Below are 11,575 nucleotides of genomic sequence, written 5' to 3'. Positions count from 1 at the left end.
TCTTTCTAGCATCCTTAGGATTGTCAAAACCCTCAGGTTGTATGATATACATGTCCATGTTAAATTTCCTTTTAAGGAAAGCCGTTTTGACATCCATCTGCCATATTTTGTAATATGTAGCAATTGCTAGTATGACCCAAACTGACTTAAGAATCGCTACGGCAAAACGATGTCGTTGTAGTCAACTCTTTGAACTTGTGGAAAACTCTTTGCAACAATTCAAGCTTTATGGATGTAAACATTTTCATCTGCATCGGTGTATAGACATATTTTCATTTGTTTAGGTTGTACACCTTTCGGAGGGTCTACCAAATTCCAAACATGATTTTCTTACATGGATACTATTTTAGATTAATTGGCATTTAGCCAATTCCCGGAGTCAGGGCCCATCATTGCCTCCCTGTATATCGTACAGGCTTATCAATATCTAATAATAATATCTCATCCGTATACCATAGTGGTTTCCATGAGTTTTGCCTATCATGTGTGGTTCACTTGCAAGTTCGACCGAAGTCTCTACAGTTGGGGAACGTAGTAATTTCAAAAAAATTCCTACGCACACGCAAGATCATGGTGATGCATAGCAACGAGAGGGGAGAATGTTGTCTACGTACCCTCGTAGACCGGCAATGGAAGCGTTGACACAAAGTAGAGGAAGTAGTCGTACGTCTTCCCGATCCGACCGATCCAAGTACCGAACGTACGGCACCTCCGAGTTCTGCACACGTTCAGCTCGATGACGTCCCGCGAATTTCGATCTAGCAGAGCTTCACGAGAGAGTTCCGTCAGCACGACGGCGTGGTGACGGTGATGATGTTGCTACCGACGCAGGGCTTCACCTAAGCACCGCTACGATATGACCGAGGTGGGATATGGTGGAGGGGGGCACTGCACACGGCTAAGGAACGATCAACGTGATCAACTTGTGTGTCTAGAGGTGCCCCCGTATATAAAGGACAGGGGGGATGTGCGGCCGGCCAGGAGGAGGCGCGCCAGGAGGAGTCCTACTCCCACCGGGAGTAGGACTCCCTCCCCTTGCCTTGTTGCAGAAGGAAAGAGAGAGGGGGAAAGGAAAAGGGGGGCGCCCCCCCCCCCTCCTTGTCCTATTCGGACTAGGGGGGAGGGGGCGCGCGGCCTGCCCTGGCCGCCCCTCCTCTTCTCCCTTAGGGCCCATGTAGGCCCATTAAACCCCCGGGGGGTTCCCGTAAACCCCCGGTACTCCGGTAAAATCCCGATTTCACCCGGAACACTTCCGATATCCAAATATAGGCTTCCAATATATCAATCTTTATGTCTTGACCATGTCGAGACTCCTAGTCATGTCCATGATCACATCCGGGACTCCAAACAACCTTCGGTACATCAAAACACAAAACTTATAATACCGATCGTCATCAAACTTTAAGCGTGCGGACCCTACGGGTTCGAGAACTATGTAGACATGACCGAGACACGTCTCCGGTCAATAACCAATAGCGGAACCTGGATGCTCATATTGGCTCCCACATATTCTACGAAGATCTTTATCGGTCAAACCGCATAACAGCATACGTTGTTCCCTTTGTCATCGGTATGTTACTTGCCCGAGATTCGATCGTCGGTATCTCAATACCTAGTTCAATCTCATTACTGGCAAGTCTCTTTACTCGTTCCATAATACATCATCCTGCAACTAACTCATTAGTTGCAATGCTTGCAAGGCTTCAGTGATGTGCATTACTGAGAGGGCCCAGAGATACCTCTCCGACAATCGGAGTGAGAAATCCTAATCTCGAAATACGCTAACCCAACAAGTACCTTCGGAGACACCTATAGAGCACCTTTATAATCACCCAGTTACGTTGTGACGTTTGGTAGCACACAAAGTGTTCCTCTGGTAAACGGGAGTTGTATAATCTCATAGTCATAGGAACATGTATAAGTCATGAAGAAAGCAATAGCAGAATACTAAACGATCAAGTGCTAAGCTAACGGAATGGGTCAAGTCAATCACATCATTCTCCTAATGATGTGATCCCGTTAATCAAATGACAATACATGTCAATGGCCAGGAAACATAACCATCTTCGATCAACGAGCTAGTCAAGTAGAGGCATACTAGTGACACTCTGTTTGTCTATGTATTCACACAAGTATTATGTTTCCGGTTAATACAATTCTAGCATGAATAATAAACATTTATCATGATATAAGGAAATAAATAATAACTTTATTATTGCCTCTAGGGCATATTTCCTTCATCTACATCATATGTAGGGACTTCCATATCAGTCGCAAAGAGGAAACTTCGAAACTACATCCGATGTTTTGTTACTTTGACCTGATGACGAAGATTCTGTAATCTCGTCGAGCCGCATTTTCCTCCTACTCACCTTTTTGCAAGAAACCTGTTCCCCAAAATACACCATTCTTAGCGGCAACCTTTTTTCTTTTGGTCGAGTGATAGAAGAAATACCCAACATCTTGGGATAACAAACAAAGTAGCAGTTTTCTGATTTGGGATCTGAACTGTTCGGTTGTAAACACTTTACATATGCAACACATTCCCAAATTTTAGGAAAAGACAAATTGGATTGACTTCCTATCCCATATCTCATATGGTGTCATTTCAACAGATTCGATGGCGCTCTTTTCAGTGTGAAAATTGCAGTCTCTAAAGCATAACCCAAAATGTTAGTGGCAAATTAGTTGATAACATCTTTGATCATACCATGTCATACAGGGTTCGATTATGTCTCTCAAATACTCACCCCAAGTAGCGTTTCGGGAGGCGCAAGTTATGAAACTATTTCATGACTTATCAGACGTTCGCTAAACTTGTAACTCAAATGTTCCTTTCTGCAATCTGATCGCAGAAACATAATTTTTCTTGTTACAATAATTTTCTACTTCATTCTGAAATTCCTTGAACCTTTTAAAGGTTTCAGACTTGTGTCTCATTGAACAGATATGAACATATCTACTCAAATCACGAATGAAGATAATGAAGTAGAGAAATCAACTACATGTAGCTACACTTATTGGACCGCACACATCCATATGTATGATTACCAGTAAGTTAGTTAACCATTCCTTATGGCCTGCGAACGGTGTTTTAGTCACTTTACCCTTTAGACAAAAGTTTACAAGTGTCAAATGATTCCAAAACCCATCACAATGGAATTTCTTTATGCGGTTTTTGCCAATGTGACCCAAATGGCAGTCCCACAAACATGTGGTATTGCTATCAGACTTGTGACATTTAGCGTCATTGTTATGGATGTTAATATTACCATCAAGATTCATAACATATAATCCATTCATAATGGAAGTATGGCCTTTATTATTCATAACATTGAACAACCATTGTTTTTACACAAGGCTAGATTGTAGTAACACTTCTAAATTTTAAAATGAATTCTGAAGATAAATGTGTCGGGACCCCGATCCTAGGTCACACGGATCTAGCATAAGACATATCATATCACCTTGCGGCCTCATGCACGGTAACCCACGGCTGACACCTTTACCTTGGCCGGGACCGTTTGTGTCTTTTGGCTCACGAATATGATTATGACACTAGCATCCACATGACAAAGAATCCGGATCGACATGACTAGTCATAAACCAAGGTGGCACAAACGTTTAGGGACAAACATAGGTAACCCAGCAATGCATGTGTCGGTCAACAACGAGTGTAACCAAGTCTTAGCAAGGCTACAAGGACTTTAGTAAACACCGTGTGACATTTCCCCGTAGGGACAAACGCAAGATCAAAGAAGGATACATGTCAGTCAATCAATGTGTCCGGAGCAGTAGCAAGCTACCAAGGCTCAATGGAAGCACAAAGAGGCATTTTCATGTAAGGAAGGCTACCAAAGGCAAATAACTAGGTGTCGAATCCCACACATACCAATGCATTTCAAACATACACACAATATGCACGATATGTGTAGATACAACATGGCATCACAACATAACTCTACGACTCGGCATAGATAAGGCTCGAAAGAGCAACCTGGCGGTAGCAAAAAGGTTTGATCCTGAAATTTTTAAAAACTAGGGTCAGATCTCCATTAAATTTCAAAACATGAAATTTTTCCTTATTCTCAACCTTCTTGCACACGAAGAAAAGCGTAAAGCCAAAAATCACTGTATATGTTCGAGCATGGAACTATCACACTCCGGCACGTTGTAATGGATTGGTACCACTACTCAATTTTTTTGACAAGTCAGTATCATCTCAGAGTCTAGTTGTGGCAAAACGGCCTGACCACCGTATAACGACGTATTGACAACATATCTGACCGCGCGGCCCAACCTGTCATGTGACACGCTGGCCAACTGGCATGTGCCACTTCGCTGACTAGGACGAGGCCGATCGGTCTTGGGTGGTGGCGTGGATTTGTCACGGCAAATATTCTCGTGAAAGTCTATATCTGGAGGCCATCGCAACTAGGTGGTCGCTTGGACGGGTTGATCAGAAACAAATGACACAAGTTTACTAAGATTCGGCCCCTCAAGGAGAAGATAAAGACCTACTTCCTGCTTGATTTATATTGCTGGTCGATTACAATGATGGTGATTCGCTAACCTAGCTCTCAAGAGATTACAACTTAGTCTTTTCGTCGTAGGGGCTCCCCTTTATATAACAGGATGAGTCCCTAGATTTACAACAGATTCTGGATTGTGGTCACAGCCCGTGTCCTACTCTAACTCCTACTTATCTTACTTCCCTAGTTAGGAAAACTTCCATCCGGGCCTCTCTCACGATCCGGCCTTCTTGACCACTCCATGAGCCGGCCATAGGCAGAGTCTTGCTTCGGGCCTTTGAGCCTTTCCTCGTTGCGTCATCATGACCCGGATATTAGGGCGGCCCATAGTGCTCCTGGGCTTTTTACCGTGTCATACCCTAGAGCCGGGTCTTGGCGGAATATCGTCAATATTAGCCCCCAATTTAGCTTGGATTTATCCATGTTAAACTTTATCCTGTTCACCTTCCTCTTCCATGTTGATTCCTTTATCAAGCTTTTGACTAGGTCATGCATGTGGCCGGGTCATATGGCCTCTCAACACTTAGCAATTTTTGTTCTCCCAAATCGTGACATCACCCCATCTGTTTTCGAATTCCACGCATGACATCACAACGGATCTTTGAGCATATTTGCATTGCCTTGTCACGTGCGAAAATCGAGGAGTCTTTTTAGCCATAATTTATTGTGCCTCCTGGAGTTTCGTGCTTGCAGTTTCGGGTTCCCATCCTCTTATAAATAAAGGAATGGACCCGCAAGGCTTACTTTTACCCTCTCTGTGCGTCCAAGCTCTTCTTCATGGCGTCCCCTGTTCTTCACAACCGAAACTCCGCCATACCTCCTCAAGCTCATTGTCTGCGCAGACAGCAACCTCTTCGTCCTTCGTCATCTTCAAACCTTGCTCTTGGGATCTGTGAGTGACGGTGTCCTGAATTAGGGGGTGCTAACCTAGTCGGCCCACGATCCTCGGATTGGGCCGATAGGCCCTCATTCATTCTCATGGAAGTCTCCGTAGGCTACATGCAGGAGGCGTGATCAAGACTACATCCACCGAAGACTTGATGCTGACCTTGTAATCCTAGATACCCTACCCGACATGTATATAAGCCGAAGGGTGTATCCCGTAGAGGGGACATCAACGCAATATCATTCATCTAGCCCTAGAGTTAGACACATCTTACAATTTCAAGGTAGATCAACTATGTACCTGATACATCTTCATCAATATAAACAAGAGCAGGACCTAGGGTTTTACCTCCATTAAGAGGGCTCGAACCTGGGTAAAACATCCTCTCTCTATTCTTGTTACCATCTGTCGGAGATCCATAGCTCGGGACCCCCTACCTCGAGGTCTGCCGGTTTTTACACCGACACTGGTGCTTTCATTGAGAGTTCCGCTGTGAGATCAACTGAAGGATTGATGGCTCATCTGCAGGTCAACTGTGATCGCGGCAACGGGAATGTTTACGTCCCTGGCCAACTTTTTGTGTTCGGTAGCATGATGTTTTGCGCCGACTCGACGGGCCATCTGGCCTCCGTCGAGAATTATTCCCCGGGCCAGATCATGACCTTTGGAGGCTTATAATACGTCGCAGATTCTTGCGGCGATCTCATCCTGTCAGGCTGGAAGCCCGACCAAATCGAGGGTTCAACAGATGTAGGGGGTCTGACGCCGGATCCGATCCCTTCAAGGACGTCGGGTCAAACTCCTCGGCGTTGCTAGAACACCCTGTTACGACAACTCCAGGCGATCTCGCCCCTACCATTGGCTCGGACTTTAATCCAGCCCCTATTTCTGAAGCCACGTCGAACATGGAACCGACAACGGCGCAGGATCCAGAGCCACCCTCGGATCTCCCCGGCGCCGAAATCATTCCGATCTATAAGCCAGGCATAGTTCGAGTCAGCCCCGCCTATAGCGAGGCCATGGATCCGAAAGAGTTATCTCACATAAATGAGATGCTAGATCGTATCTAGAGACTGTCAATCTCGGACGACAAGACTTCGGTCCATGACAAGATCAGACTTAAAGCCGACAAGAGGGAAATTTACATCCCACCCACCACCCACCTAGTCGCCATCGTCGATGACTTAACCGACGTGTTGGACTATGACAAGGCCACAGACATGGATGAAGATACTGATGGCCCTATAAAACACACTTCGCCTCTGGTAAACACTGACAAGTTGTCACAGCCCTAGAATTTTGAGTGTAATTAGTTGCATTTAGAATAATCCATGCATCACGTTTAAATTCCAAGAAAACTAGAAATGGAGAAGGTCCAAAACCTAACACCAAAATTAAATCAAATAGGTTCAACTTAAAAATATTTTCAATGAACCCAAAATTTCCTTCACTGATGTTTTATAATTTTGGTAAGGGTTTTTACTCAAACAAAAAATAGGAACATTTTTAAGGATTATTTTGGGTTTTGAATTAACCCTGTAAATATTTGAATTGGAGTTGTAAATACCTATAAATAGTTTTATAGTTCCAATAATTCTGAGAACTTGTGAGTGGCTCTGAATAATTCCGAGAACTTGTGAGTAGGTGCAACATGTCCCTACTCGAGCAGCACCGGCTGGCGAAGGGCCAAATCTACGGCGAGCGCGCAAGCGAGGCGATAGTGGCCAAGGCAAAACCGAACTTCGTTGCAGAGCAGCGAGCGCTCTATGGGGCTGGGCACGCTCAACGCACTGCACGCAACCAAAGCTTGCATAGCCGGACCCGAACGGCCGCCAGCTGCGCGTCGTACGCACCACCGTCCAACTTTCAGGGGCACACGTGGCAGGTGCACAGTGACGGAATGCCCACATCCATCATCAACCTCACGTCCACCGGCGCCAACGATGGTTTGGTCACGGTCTCGGAGGATGAGTAGGGCATGGGAGACAGCAGGGCATTGTGTCCCAACTAGGCTGGTCTGTCTCCCATGTTCTACTATTCCTTGCCGGAGACCGCACCTCCACTTCACGGGCCTTGACCCCTGCCGTCGTTCATGGAGACGGCAGATGGAGGATCTGGTCACCGATGCGGAATACAAAGGAAGTGGACGACGGCTGCTGCCGTTGGATAGGTTTCGGGTCGAACCATTTTGTTTTTCCTAAATGTTCGAAATGTAATGAATTTTGTGAGTAAATAGCATAAAACTACTAGTTTACAGGCTTTGGTTCCAAAAAACTACCACTTTTTAATTTTTCTCAGAAAGCTACCGAACGCGCGGTCCGCTGTTTCAAAAAACCCAAACCCGCGGTGACTAGCGATTTAACCCGTTTTCTGACGGACCGGGCCCATCTGTCAGCCCACGTAGCCACGCGCGCTCACGGCGCGGCCGTTAACGGCCGTTAGCCGACCCGGGTCCGGTCGGAACCAAAGTGGGCGGTCGGCCACACACTCTCTCACTCCCCCTCCTCTCCCCCGCGGTGACCTAGGTGGGCGATGGCGGCGGCGCAGCCAAATGTCGTCGACGGCGAGCTATTGAGGCAAGGCGGCACCGGCCAGGAGGGCGGTGGACACTCAGAGGTGGACAAATGGCTAGGCAGCTCGAGCTTCCCGGCGCAGCGGTCGCAACAGCCATCACCGCCCGCAGCTCATGTGGATCCGGCAAGCTCAGATCCGGAAGTCCGCGCGGCTAGGGCAGTGGCGAAGCGCATCCACACTGATCCAGCAGGCGGCCACCATTGGGCGTCGTCCTTTGGTGGAGTGAGGTAAGCACTGGTCAATGTTTCTGGTTAGTTCAAATTAGTTCTGGTAACTATATGCCAAGCTTTAGTTAAAATTTCCGTGTGCTTTAGTTCAAATTAGAACTAGGGTTAGTAATTGTTTGTTCTTGGCATGCTACTGTAGAAGAAAGTGCATTTGGTTAGTTCATTTGGTCAGTGCATAGATGTTCTTTATATCTGAAGAAAGTTCAGTAATGTTCAGTGACTTAAAAAAGAATTGTTTGTCAATTTAATCCTACAGCTTAGATGATGAGATTTGGGACTTGAGGCTACATTTTCAAGGAATAGATAATATGGAGAAAAAGTATTCAGTTTCCTCAGATATCAGTTATCTGACCATATTAGCATTGGTTGAGTTGGAGGGCTATGGCATGGATGCATTTCTGACTTATGTAAAGGAAGAGGGAAAGGGGCTGGAGGGTGTGGAGGCCCTGGATAGTGAGGAGGCATTAGAGGAAATGCTTGACTTATTTGTTGATAAGAAGGTACTGAACATGAGTGTCAGAAAAGCTACTGATCCAAGCCCAGCTGATGAGGAACAGATCCCCATTGATCATGTTGGTGAACCTGTTGTTTACAGAGTTTCACAAGAAGGTGTTCTGTACCCTGCCTCTAATGCTAGCTTGCCATCTTTAACCCCTGATGAGCCCTACATGAACACAGAGCAAAGCAGCAATTTGAACAAGGGGAAAACAGTTGTGGAAGAAGAAGATGTAGAAGAAGAAGCAGATGAAGAAGAAGAAGATGTACCAGAGGAAGAAGATGTAGCAGAGGAAGAAGATGTACCAGAGGAAGAGGATGTACCAGAGGAAGAAGATGAAGTCGAAGATGACAAATCATCTTCAGATTTTGAGTTCTTTAGGGGTGATTACAGAGGGCAGAAAATTTCTTACAAAGCTTGGTGTAGGGGTGAAGATGAGGCTGGCACTGATACTGCAGAGCACTATTGTGCAGCTAACTCAGAACCTTCTGAGTTTTGGGAGGAAGAACCAATAGTTTCTGAAGATGAAGAAGTAGTGGATCCTGCTGCTGTAACTACAAAAGCAGCCAAAAAGCTTAAGCCAGTTAGAAAACCTGGCCCAACTAGCAAGTCTCACAGTGAGCCTGAGCATAACAAGTTTGAAGATTATGTCCCTGAAGCTGATGAGTACTGTTTTCCAGGTGATTTAGGCATAAGTGATGAGGAGGATGCACCAAGGCTGCCATCTGGAAGAAAGAGTAGGAAGAAGCAGAAGAAGGAGAGGAGATGGTATGATCCAAAAAGGCCTGATGCACATGAGCAGTTTTCAATGCATTTGTGCTTTGAAAATGTAGTTGAGTTCAGAGAAGCACTTAGAAATTTTCATGTGAGGACTCTTAGGAATTTTGAGTATCACAGAAATGAACCAACTAGGGTTATTGCTTGGTGCTCTGAGAGAAAACATGGTTGTGAGTTTTACATAGTTGCCTCCAAGATAGCTCATGAGGCAACTTTCAGTATCAAGAAGATGAACCTGGATCACACTTGTGGAGCAAGTGGAGAGAACACAAAGGTGACAGTCAATTGGGTTGCTAAGGTTTGTGAGGATACAGTCAGATCCAACCCTGGAGCTGGTGTTGACACAATTATGTCATACACAAAGAAGAAGTTTGGTGTGCATGTGCCTAAAAGCTTGGCATATAGGGCAAGGAAGCAAGCAGTAGAGGTTGTGCAAGGAGATCACAAACTCCAGTATCACAGAATAAGGGACTACCTGCAGTGTGTGCTAGATACTAACCCTGGCAGTAGGTGCATAGTAACAACACATGAGGACCCACTTAACCCAGCTCCTACCCCAAGGTTTCACTATATGTTTTACTGCTTGTTTGCATGCAAGGAGGGTTTTCTGAATGGATGCAGGCCATTTATAGGTAAGTATTCAGAAATTTATATGATTTGTAAACATTGATGTACTTAGGCACTCATGTTATCATGTTAGCAGGTCTGGATGGTTGCTTCATCAAGCTAAGCACTGGTCAGCTGATATTGGCAGCTACAGGGAGGGATGGCAACAATAACATCTTCCCAATAGCTTTTGGTGTTGTTGATAAGGAAGAGACAGACAGTTGGACATGGTTTCTCACACAGTTGAGAACAGTCATTGGAACTGGCAATAAGTTTGGCAAATACACAATTATGTCTGACAGGCAGAAGGTATTTTTCTGAACCTAGTGTTTACATTTGCCATGAGTAAAATGTTATTCAGTAGTAACACTTAAGATTACACTACATTGAACAGGGATTGTTGAATGCAATAGATGATGTATTCCCTGACTCTCCACAAAGGTTTTGTCTTAGACATATTTATGCCAATTTTCAATCTGCTAGTTTCAGAGGAGAGGAACTTAAGAAACATTTAGATCAGGCTGCCTATTCCTTTACCAAACATGGACATGATTTAGGCATGGAGAATTTGAAAAAAGAAAGTTTAGAAGCTTGGCAGTGGTTGTCACAGATACCAGAGCATACATGGGCTAGGTATAAAATGGACACTGTATGCAAAACAGACTTGTTAGTAAACAACCTTAGTGAGGTTTTCAATAGAATGATATTAGATGTTAGGAAGAAACCAATCAGGACTATGTTAGAGGGCATAAGAACAAAGCTGATGATTAAGTTTCAGAAGATCAGAGAGAAGACAGAGACATGCAGATGGGAAATCACACCTACTTATTCAGAGATTTTAGAAGAGGGGAAGAAGTGGGCTAAATATTGTGAAGCATACATGGCAGGGCCAGGAATATGGCAGGTCACTAGTAGCTCTGAAAACACATATTGTGTTAATTTGAACAATGAGACCTGTGACTGTAGGAGGTGGGACATGACAGTTGTGCCCTGTAGTCATGCCATTGCTGCAATGCAGAAAGTGAAGATACACCCTGAAGACTATGTTTCTGCTTTCTTCAAGAAACCCATGTATTGTGAAACATATAAGCACATAATATTCCCTGTGCCAGGTCCTAACCATTGGCCTCATACACCTGGTGATGATATTTCTCCACCTGTTTTTAGAGAAAAGAAAGGTAAAAAACAAACTGCCAGGAGGAAAGGCCTGTTTGAGGTGCCAGCTAAAAAGGATACTTCTAGGATTGGTACAGTGACATGCAGCAACTGCAAGAAGCAAGGGCACAGGATCAACAATTGTGGTGTCCCTTTGAAACCTAAGTTCCAGATGAGGCTGAACAAGCACCAGGTATGTCCATTCATTCCATTGTTACATTCATTGCATTGTTACATTCATTTCATTTGTAGGAAAATAGTTCTAACTAATATTGTTGTGTAGGAAAATAGAGCAAACTACTCTGAGGCTGGTTCTTCAATG

Source organism: Aegilops tauschii, chromosome 2 (assembly GCF_002575655.3).
Source record: "Aegilops tauschii subsp. strangulata cultivar AL8/78 chromosome 2, Aet v6.0, whole genome shotgun sequence".
Taxonomy (NCBI): domain Eukaryota; kingdom Viridiplantae; phylum Streptophyta; class Magnoliopsida; order Poales; family Poaceae; genus Aegilops; species Aegilops tauschii.
The sequence above is the reverse complement of the archived record's forward strand: the minus strand, read 5'-3'. Positions refer to the sequence as shown.